At 40.2% G+C, this 11,939-nt stretch overlaps 1 long non-coding RNA gene across 1 annotated transcript; it reads left to right on the top strand.

Annotated features, from left to right (window-relative positions):
* Nucleotides 1–236: 236 nt before the first annotated feature.
* On the top strand, nt 237–11,370 carry LOC124627895 (uncharacterized). Its single transcript, XR_006982353.2, has 6 exons — nt 237–396; nt 834–896; nt 1,150–1,558; nt 6,406–6,515; nt 6,807–6,836; nt 7,168–11,370. It is a non-coding gene; the product is annotated as an uncharacterized LOC124627895 (long non-coding RNA).
* The last annotated feature ends 569 nt before the right edge of the window (nt 11,371–11,939 follow it).

Below are 11,939 nucleotides of genomic sequence, written 5' to 3'. Positions count from 1 at the left end.
CCAGTAAACAAAATCATTTACTTACAATGAACATTGTTATTTAACAGTCGCCCAACCTAAACTAAGATCAAGTGATCAACCAGCAACAAAAGCAAACACTGGTGTTGCTGCATTCTTTGGTCCAAATTTGGCTCCTAAGTAGCCTGTCTGTTTTTTTAAGGTAAGGCTCATAGTAAAGAGAGATGTCAATACCATATTACATTACACATTCTACTACACGTTAAGGGTGTGTTCACACTTGGGCAGAATACTTGAGTCAGCACCTAGGACCAGTTCTGGATCGGTTCAGAGAGGGCTCAAAATACCATATTTATTTTCATGCTGAACGATTACTTCCAAACCATGGATTGATTTCACATCATTTTCTTGCTTTGAGGGTCACTTGTAGTCCAGGAAGTAAGAATACAGTCTAATTTGTTATTCCACTGTAACATTTTCTTCTGTTGAATGTCAAAATTTTCTTAGTGAAATACACACTTTCACATAGCACTGACAGTTTTTACTTTACCTTGACGGTTCAAGTCACTGAAATTGAAGCTGCTCACATAAACACTTTAGAACTGTCGAGTTTGTGGATACTTCTTCACTCTATACATTGATAAGGCATCATCTTGTGGAACAAAAAGTGTCCACAAAGCAAGGATGTTTTGCTTTGTTGGCTGCATAAAAACTGTGCTTTGTCAGTTTTTATGCAGTAAATTACTCTGTATCATTTTACAATGCTGTAAAAGTGCTGCATTACATTTACAAATCATTAAAATGCTGTGTTATGTGATTACTTAGAAATTCTTTCAAATCCACTGATTGATTTTTTTGTGACTTTTTTGTGACAGTTGGAGTTACAGGGAGCTTGTTCTCCTCTCCCATCATCTTCCTCTCATCTCATATTGGTTGTGGTAAGTGCATTCTAATACATTTTTGGAACCATTTGAACATATGCTGCTTTCTTTTTCTGTTAGGTAGGTGTAATTATAGGTGTAATTATAAAAAAAATAGGTGTAATTATAAAATGATCAAGTTCTTAACAAGGGAATATATAATAACATTTACATTCTATAATTTAGTTATATATATATGTGTGATTGTGTGTGTGTGTGTGTGTGTGTGTGTGTGTGTGTGTATATATATACATATATATATTCTGTCAAGGTGTCATGAATTGGAGACGCAGACAGAAGCAAGTCCAGGTATGGCAGTTTAATTAAACAACAACAAGTACGAAGGATAAGGCAGAAGTCAATAATCATAATAGGCAGAGTTCAGGTGATCAGGAAAAGAGAACAAACAGGACAGGGCAAAGAGAAGAGGTCGTAAATGTGAGTAAAGTCAAAAAACAGAATAAACAGACACGGTATAAAAGCTTGGTATAGACAGAGAATATTTGATATTGATATTTAATGTTTGCTCCAAGTGGCCTTTCCTGTCATATATTACATAGAGTAATCACTACTGCTGTATGGACCAATAGCTACATCACCTGTAACGTGCTCTTGTGTTTTTAAAGCTCATCTGAATAGTAAGATTCATTTGATTGCTTGTTCTGCTAAAAGCTGGTAAGGTAAGTTCCCAATGAGGGAATCTATATAACATTTTAAATATTTACTGAAATAGAAGATATGTTAATTACAACATTACAAATACATACCATACTATAGATCCTGAAAGGTATTACATTATTGTTTCTCAATATAATTTAATGTTTTTTCTAAAAACAGTAGCACGTAAATCATAGGAATGTCAATATAAAAATATTAGTTCTTAGCAGGCAATAATCAATTCATATGAAATATGTGCTATTACATTATATTTTGAAGCAAATGGTATGTGAACTTTGAGTTCCTTTTTTTTTTTTTTTTCAATTTTACACAAGTATGGCTCAAATATTAATTTGGTTCAGATTTCAATATTTGGTTCAGACAAGTGATGTCATTTTAAACAATGTTCATCAACTGAGTACAAATGTGTGTTAGTGTTACACCACGGCGAACTCGCAGCCACCGAGCCGGCATGGACTACATATCCCACATATCCCATCAAGTTCGCCGGAGTACTGAGTGCCAACATCTGTGCGCCACCCAAGGTCATTTAAGACTTTGTTAACGACAGCGTGGCCCGAATAACGCTCAGTTTTCCCCAAACGCTAGTAAGTTACCAAGCTTCCTACTACGCTTCGGACTTTCATGGTTTAAAGCCTCGTTTACGACTTACGATTCCTGGATCTCGTCTTGGATTCTTTCTATTGCTTCGGACTGTGTACTTTGTACTTCGCGCTTCCCTCGCCTTTCTGTCTCTGACTCGCTAACGCTCCCTCAGTGTTCCAACGATGTCTTGAGGGATCTATTGGGGCACTGCGTCGTCGCGTACATTGACGACATACTGATCTATTCAATGTCCCTGAAGGAACACATCAAGCAGGTCCGAGAGGTGCTGTTCCACTTGATGGAACACCAGCTGTACATGAAGGCCGAGAAGTGCGAATTTCACCAACGCACCATAACGTTTTTAGGGTATGTCATCAGTCCGGAGGGGGTCGCCATGGACCAAAGCAAGGTGAGGGCGGTGGTGGAGTGGCCCACGCCCCGAACCGTCAAGGAGCTGCAACGCTTCCTGGGCTTTGCGAACTTTTATCGGCGGCTCATCCGAAGTTTTAGCAAGATCGCACAACCCCTGACGTCCCTCCTAAAGGGGAAATCTCGGTGCCTCGCCTGGACCTCTCACGCCCAGGGGGCCCTGGAGAGGCTTAAGCGGGCGCTTACCACTGCCCCATCCTCTGACACCCGGACCCCTCCAGACCGTTCATTGTGGAGGTTGACACGTCTGAGACGGGAGTGGGGGCCATCCTGTCTCAGAGGTTCGGGGACAGACCCAAGCTGCACCCCGTGGCCTTTTTCTCGCGAAAACTGTCTCCGGCGGAGCGTAATTATGATGTTGGGAACCGGGAGCTCCTGGCCGTCAAATTGGCCTTCAAGGAGTGGAGACACTGGTTGGAGGGCGCCGACCATCCATTCATGATCTACACTGATCACCAGAACCTCAAGTACCTGAGGACGGCTAAGCGGTTCACACCCCGCCAAGCACGCTGGTCTTTGTTCTTCTCCAGGTTCCAATTCACCTTGTCATACAGGCCAGGGACTAAGAACACAAAGGCTGAGGCATAAAGTCCTGCATCCTCTCTTCTGAGGGCCTGGCAGATCAGGAAAAGTACATCGTACCCCCCTCCTGCATCGAGTTGGCCCTGGACCAAGCCCTAGCTCGCCGCCCCAGGTCACGAATCCCAGCAGCCTGTCCCTGAGGGAAGCAATTCGTGCCAGAATGTTACCGCGTGGAGCTTGTCACCTGGGCTCACACGACGTGAGCGACGGGATACCCAGCGGTCCCGCGCACTTACAAACTGCTAGCTGAAAAATATTGGTAGCCCCATATGCCCAGGGAGGTACAGCGTATAATGTCCTCCTGCTCCACCTGTGCCCGCTCAAAGATGCCCCGTGCCTTACTTGTTGGGAAATTGTTACCACTTCCCATACCCGCACGTCCGTGCCCCATCTGGCCCTGTACTTCCCAACGGACCTACCAGAATCACAAGGCAACACAGCTATACTACTGGTCGTGGACCGAAGTCCCTGCGCCTGATTCCACTGCCGACCCTTCCCTCTACCTTCGCCATGGCCGACCTGTTGTTCCAGCATGTGTTCCGCTACTTCGGCATCCCAGAAGAAGTCGTGAGCGGCAGGGGCCCCCAGTTCACATCTCGAGTCTGGGCCAGCTTGGTGGAGAAGCTGGGGGTCTCCGTTAACCTCACCTCCGGCTACCACCCGCAAGCCAACAGACAGGCAGAGAGGGCCAATCAGGAGATCCTCCGGTTCCTCCGTACCTTCTGTGCCACCAGCCCGGAGGACTGGAGTCACTTCCTGCCATGGGCAGAGTACGCCCAGAACTCGCTGCGACATTCCGCCACCCAGCTAACCCCGTTCCAGTGTGTCTTGGGTTATCAGCCACCGCTATTGCCCTGGAACGCCGCCACCACTAGCTCCCCAGCAGTGGACGAGTGGTTTCGCCGCAGCGAGCAGGTCTGGGAACGCGCCCATCAACAGCTGGTACGGGCCTCCCGCACCACCAAACGAAGGGCGGACCACGGGACTCACCCCGATTATCAGCCCTGGGACAGGGTGTGGCTTTCAACGAGGAACCTCAGAGCACCTCTCTCGGGCAGCAAACAAGGACCTAATATGCCGGGCCTTTCCGGATCCTGAAACAGGTAAACGAGGTCACTTACCGCCTAGACCTCCCCAAACACAGCTGCATTTCCCCCTCATTCCATGTCTCTAGAGATCGAGGGCCACCCAGCTTACCGCGTCCGGGAGATCGTGGACTCCAGATGCAGGAGAGGGGGACTTGAGTATCTGGTGGATTGGGAGGTTTACGGCCCAGACGATCAGTGTTGGATCCCATCCCGGGATATTCTGGACGCAAGCTTGCGCGACAACTTCCACGCGGCTCATCCAGAAAGAGCGGCACCCCAGAGGAGAGGACAGCCTCGGAGGAGTTCGGCTCCTGGAGTGAGCCCTTTGTGGGGGGGCTCTGTTACACCACGGCGAACTTGCGGCCACCGAACCGGCGTGGACTACATATCCCAGCCACGCTCGCGCTCAAGTTCACCAGAGTACTGAGTGCCAACACCTGTGCACCACCCAAGGTTATTTAAGACCTTGTTAACAACAGCGCAGCGCGAAGTAACGCTCAGTTTTTCCCAAACGTTAGTAAGTTACCAAGCTTCCTACTACACTTCGGACTTTCATGGTTTAAGGACTTTAGCCTCGTTTACGACTTACGATTCCTGGATCTCGTCTTGGATTCTTTCTATTGCTTCAGACTGTGTGCTTTGCGCTTCACGCTTCCCTCGCCTTTCTGTCACTGCTCGGCCCTCGCTTGCCTCCCACCTGGTAACGTAACAGTTAGCATTTAATTTAACACTTGATTTCTACATAAGTGAATCTTTTTAAAAAATATATTTAAAAAATATTTAATTTTTTTATTTAAAATATTAATTTGTAACTACAACCATGATAACTTGCTTGCTTTGGTTTGTTGCAGTAGTTATCCCAAAGTACTAAATATAACAGCTTATGTAGCAATGTGGCTTGTTTTCGTAGCAACTACGCCACCCCGAGAAAACGTGGAAAATAACCCAAATAGAGACACACAAATACGTTCCACTTAGAACAGGCAAGAGGAATGGGTTTCCATACAAAAATACATTTTATTTTGAAGTTAAAAAGACTGGCCAAGAATTATTTTTAAAAAACAGCAGCCAATGCAGTCATACATTTGTCAAATAAAACAGTCACAAGAAGAAATGAACAATAATCATAGGAGGACTGAGGCTTCCTGTATGAAGGGCAGGCTAGTACGACAGGACCAGCTATACAAAAGGGAAAAGCACCCCACTAATCAGGATTATACCCACAAAATTCACTGCAAATTAACACAGCAATAATAACGACCCTTGTTTAAGTAAAGCCTAAGGTGCAGCAAAGAACTCCCTCCCAGCCACAGGAAGCACTCAACTCCTACAAGGAGAAAACAAATACACAAAATCATTTACAATATGCTCAAAGCAAACAAACAAAAGAATAAAACAGAACAAAAACAAACTTACTGTCACAAAAACACAGAGATAACCCCGAGCTCAAACTGATTACAGGTAGCAAGTTTACCAAGACTGACCAAAACCACTACTACCACATAGCAGTATCACCATAATTGATAAAGACTGTTACAACAGTTGAGTTCAATAAAACTGATCTTAGTGACGGTGACAAACATAAATAAAAGCAAAACAAACTGATGCAGCAAAACCAAACAGAATCAAGCAGCCCAAAGCAGCAACGTGGCTCCACGAGTGAGGGGGAGGAGCTATACCGAAACGACCACATCTCACTCAGCCCATCTTAACGCATGCAAAATCGAGGACCCGTGATCCAATGACATGATACTCACGATGACACATACGAAAGTCATGATAGCGTCTTTAATAGTTGTGACGGCAACAGCTGGCGCTCCGACCGGAGCTACGTTAAACCACCATGCTACACAGTTGGGAGCCTTGACGGCACACCGCAATGAGAGTGAGCAGCACATCACACCTGCACACAGTCTCAGTAGCCCAACATCGCACTCTGTAGTCCATAGCAACGAAAGGAAGGAGCGGGTTTTCGACCATGACGCATTCTGGGAGGCCTAAACAACCACTTATATACTGTGGTAGGGAGAGAGCCTATTGGCCACATAGTTAATAAGGGTGACGTTTTAACCACGACACACACCCCACTACACTTAACATAGACATTAGGAAAAAAATAAGTTAAACAATATCACTTTCTCAAAATGAAACCTTTTACTTAACAGTTGTCTGACCTGAGACCTGACAGCAAGTGATTAAGGAGCATCAAATATAAATCAAATACTGCATTCTTTGATCCAGTGTGCGCTCACTAGCTGCCTGTCTGGTCTTTAAGGTAAGTACAGGCTGCTTTTTAAATGGAAAGTCATAAACCTATGCAGATTTTGCACAAATGCATCTGTTTTTCTATTTTTAACGGATATATAATAAATAAAACAAAAAAGCAGTTGCAAACTGTTTTTCCTTTATAGAATTTCATGCAATAAAAACTAAAAATTTTCAAGTTTGAAATAATTTCCCAACTGTTACCCAACACATGTGTGATGTAATAGACTTGTGTACAACATTTCCACTATGTACATTAAATCTTATGTGCAATAATGCCTTATTTCTTAATTTCTTTTAGTTGTACCGCCAGCTGACTGCTGAGAACAAGGTATGTTTCTAACAAGCGAAACTTTATAATATAGTACTTACTTTGGGATTGATCATTATTGAACCAAATTATATCTTTCAATCAGAATTACACAATTCTTCATTTATATACTGTAAGTGAAAAAGTGAGTATGTATTGAAAACAGTGAGAGAACACAATGAATAGAGAACTGTGTTCATAAAATGACCTCTCAAAACTTATTCATAAATTTATGGCCCGATATTAAATAACTAAAATAGGTGCTTTTTGATCCTTTAAATATACAAAACATAATATATAATAGACCATTTTTTTAATATCTGTGATTTTAAATTCTGTACTTTATTTACAGAAGTTCAATCATAAACTATGGCACCACTAGTGAAAAAAAGGCTCCGTTTTGTCACCTGGAACACACGTGGCATTAAAAGCCCACCACAAAAGTTTTCAGATTTGTTGAGCAGCCTCATTTCCCTAAAGGCTCATATTGCCTTCATACAAGAGACATGTGTTGGGCCAACATGTTAACAAATCTTGGATGTTGAAAACTGGAATGTCTACTTCACTGTACACAGCTCTCGCAGTAAAGGAGTGGCAATACTGATCAGCTATGATGGACCATTTGAGTACATTTGCCATGATGAGGATTGCAGTGGAGGTTACATTGTGCTCTTCAGTCATCTGTATGGTGAACTGTACACTCTTGTTAATGTGTTCAGTCATAAGGCAGACAAAAATGTCTTGGCTAGATTGAAAGACTATCTGAGGGAAACAGCTGAGGGTGTGCTAGTGGTTGGAGGTGATTTCAACACTGTTTTGGATCCCAGCTTTGATCGGGTATCTTCAGCTGTTCTCACAAAACAGTCTTCACTAAGAGCTATTTTAGAAGACTTTACTATTTCTTTGAATCTCAGAGACACCTGGTCATACCTTCACTCTGTTGATGGAGGCTTTACACGACGTCAGAATGAGAGTCACTCCAGGCTGGACATGTTTTTCATGTGCAGCGATGCAATGGGACGGGTGTGTAGTAGCAAAATACAGAGCAATGAAATTTCAGATCACAAGCCTCTTGTCCTAGAACTCAAAGTGCAGCAACAGACTGGAAATATAATTCCAAAGGTAGCCTTGTTTTTGAAGGAAATTAGAGTTGATGAAGAACCTGACAGGAGATCAGGGAAGATTAATGGGGCAGAAATACTGAGTTCCATCAAGACTTTGATTGACTCCAATCAAAGACTTGATACAATGGATGTGGATTACTACAAAAAGTTTTGTTGTCACTTGACTGAGACCTTAAAGAGAAAGTATAACTTCATGTTAAAGAATAAGCAGGTACCTGAAGCTTATTATTCAGGAGACATTTTCAATGTTGACTGTTTGATATTTTCAGAAATATTGGCCAAGCGCCTTAGTGTGAAATTAGGTGGTCCTTCCTGGAACAAACCCTCAGGAGACTAAAACAGATATCATCTGTCCCTCCACTAGACTTCAGCATTCTGGACTGCCTTTTTCCCAAAGTCCAAAACTTTTCAGGAGCGCTCAGACGTCTGCGGCCTGGCATTCCCGTCACCAACGCTATCCTCAATCTAGCTCTGACACAGCTAGAAGATCTGATTCTCAGAAGTGAAACAGAGTGCAGGACCAGTGTTTCCTTTCACAGACAGGCACTGGTTATACATGCAGACCAGAGCAAACGGGGGAAAGTTGTTAGGGTACTAGAGAAATTCCAGGACGACTCAGGAATTAGGCTTACAGAATGCCACATAATAGATTGAAATGATTAAAGCACAAGTGTAGAAAACTAGACACAATCAGAAGGAAAGGGTGATCAGGAGCTGGAACTTATTAAATGCTATACACATTTTATTATTATTATTATTATTATTATTATTATTAGTAGTAGTAGTAGTAGTAGTAGTAATAGTAATGTTATTATTGTTTTACTATATTACCACAGTTTAATTTTACACTATACTTATATATCAAGCAGATTATAAAATACTTTATTGTTGTACAGATTTAGAGACTGGGATGCAAGCACGGATGTTTTTGTTTAATACTGGGCATAATGAACAGCTTGCTAATACTTGTGGGGATGTTTGCCAAGTTTTCAAAACTATACAGAAAGACATGAAACTCATCCCAAAATGTTCAGGCATAGGACTAGGTACAAGTATTCTCCCTCTTTTTCTTGGTCTTTTTCAGGAAAAACAGTTAACAGTGGTCCACGTTTATGATTTCAGTATCTATCTTCAATACATAACATATACGGAACTTGGCAACAATGTTCATGGAACTTTAGAAAAGAGCTACTTCATTTTTTTTACTAATGGGAAGTTGATTTTAGTTGAAATCCTGAACTCCAAAATATAATTATATTTCTAGCATATTTCTATTTTTTTTAAAAATCATTCATTGAACTGTTGTTCCTTATACTGTAGCTCACACACCATGCACAGTGCACAGAGATGCACATCTCTCTCAACAGAATTAATAATTTAATATTGTATTAAAAATGTATTTTAAATAATATGTAAAATATTCTAAAACTTGTACATTAATTGTGCATGTTTTTGTTGTTCTTAAATAATTGTTATCCAAATTTATTGAAAGAAATTGTTTACATAAATTCATACGGTCATTATAATGAAATGCTTTGCAAATAATCCAAACAATTTTGACTCAAGCAGCACTGTAAGGGTATTCAAGTTTTATAGTAGGTTCTCACATTTCCAGCAAACTCTTCTGATTTTTCTGCAATGCAACAAACCCAAAAATGGCATTGGGAGACACACCAAATACAGCCTCTGGATGGGACACCAGTTCATCATAGAGCACCATGCAGACAAACTTTTACAGGATCATTCATACCTAGAGACAATTTAGAATAGCCTCCTGGCAATGTGAGGACACCAGGGAACCCAGAAAAAAAAACCCATTTGGAAACAGGGAGAACATGCACATGAGAAACTCCACACAGACAGTAACCTGAGCTCAGGATTGAATCATGGACTGTGAAGATGTAAGGAGGAAATGCTGTGTGCTGAGTCACTTGTTTTATGCCTTTCATTATTATTTTGTTCAATACTGTATTTTCTTTGCATGTGGGCAATTCTGTAGTAATTACATGCTACATGCATATTTGGGATTTGCCTTTTATTTTTTGGGATTAAATGATAGTCATTTGGAATGCATTTCATTTCATAAAATCTTGGGTCCATCTATTGGCCGTTTCAGGAATGACCACATACTGTATAAGGGCGCACTGGTACCACAGTTAGTCATTAAAGTCCGGCATCAAGTTCTGGCATCTCTAGATCCAGAATTAAAACAGATTCAGAAAATTATCAAGGGTTTTAGACGCTGTCTACAGTTACTTATACTGAGAGTCACTTCATGAGCTCACATTACTGGATTCAACTCTATTCTATAAGGACATATACTTGTATCTATTAACAGCAACAAGTATAAATGGTAGCAATTTGACAGTAATAGTAGATTTGGTGATCATGATATATACATAAACTGTGGGTTTTTTGTTTAGTTTTTTGTTTTTGTTTTTAGCCCTTGTTTAGTCTAGTAGTATTTATTTTTACATTTAAATTACATATACATTATATACAGTACATTCAAATTATTTTTTTTTGTTAGTAAGATGTATTTTGTTGGATTTACTGACTCACACTGGATGAGATGTCTCATTCACCTCCCACATGATATATTAATCTTTAAAATTCTCCATCAAATTAGATTAGATTCACCATTAAACGAGCTATATAGTAAGGTTTTATACATTAGTTAGTTTGTTAGCTAGCTAATTAAGATTTGCAATTTTTCTTGTTGAATTAGCTAGCTAGTTCTTTTTTTCATTTTTATTGTGGCTTAGCATTCATTTCAAAAGAGTTATTAAACAAAGGTAGTTTTTTTTTCCTGATAACTAATTTCTTAGTGAACCAGCTTAATGCTTAATTAATCAGGTGTGATGAACTTTTGGTCAGCTCTTTTAATCAGTTAAATACGTATTACTCTTTAGACATTTGATTTTAACTCAGTGGATGTTTACCTCTATACAGTACTCCGTGAGTAAGGGTTGGGTCCAAGGGTTGGAATGATATTAAAACAAGACATGACAGGCACAAGGACTGAGTAAATGGGCTTACTCCAGTAGTTCTGGAGGAAACTGCACTGGCAGTTCAGAATGTAAATGTAATGATGTGTAAAACTTGAATGTAAAACTATGATAATAAAAATATTTGTAAATATTGATATAATGTGTTTGTAACATTAAACACTAGATCATTAGCACTGTGATCTCCAGTTACAGTATATACAATATGTGCAGTTGTAAAATTGTGTTAACAAATGTGTGTAAGGCATGAATTCAATAGTTATAGATTTATTTGCAGTACCTATAATAAAATAAAGGCTGATCTAAATATTTTCAATCTATCAGTAGTTACATCTCGGTTTCCTGTGCAGGTTAATACAATTTTAATTGAATAAAATGTGCACATTTATCTTTGGCTACATCTTTGCACAATGTATGACCATGCATACTCCAAATCAAGATCAGGTGCAGTCATGTGACATAGTCAGGTGAGGTGCAGTGGCTCATAGGAATTGTACTAACTAGTTCCCTTTTCCGGTATTTCTATGACATTATAGAAATGGGTTTGGTTCAAGTTTGAGTTAAAGGAACTACTTCACCAGTAGTGATATTTGTTTAAGTTTGAAACGTTAATTTAAAATAAGTTAAAATATATTTTTCAATAAAACATAGTCTGTTCATTCTTAACTACAATCGAGATAACATTATTAGCTTTGTTTTTTGTAGTAGATCTAGTATTTTAATGGGCTTAATATAAAATATCAATGGGGTCATTAGCCTAGGGAAGTTGGTAAGCAAAATCATTTACTTACAATGAACATTTCTAACAGTTGCCCAACCTGATCTAAGATCAAGTTATTAATCATCATCATCAACAACAACAACAACAACAACAAAAACACAGGTGTTGCCTGCTGCTGGTTTATTTTTTTATTATTATTTATTTATTTATTTTTACATAGGGCTTATAGCAAATAGATCTGGCAAAATATTACACATTCTACTGTACACTA

The sequence above is a fragment of the Ictalurus punctatus genome, chromosome 1, assembly GCF_001660625.3.
Source record: "Ictalurus punctatus breed USDA103 chromosome 1, Coco_2.0, whole genome shotgun sequence".
In the NCBI taxonomy this organism is placed as follows: Eukaryota; Metazoa; Chordata; class Actinopteri; order Siluriformes; family Ictaluridae; genus Ictalurus; species Ictalurus punctatus.
The sequence above is the reverse complement of the archived record's forward strand: the minus strand, read 5'-3'. Positions and strand labels throughout refer to the sequence as shown.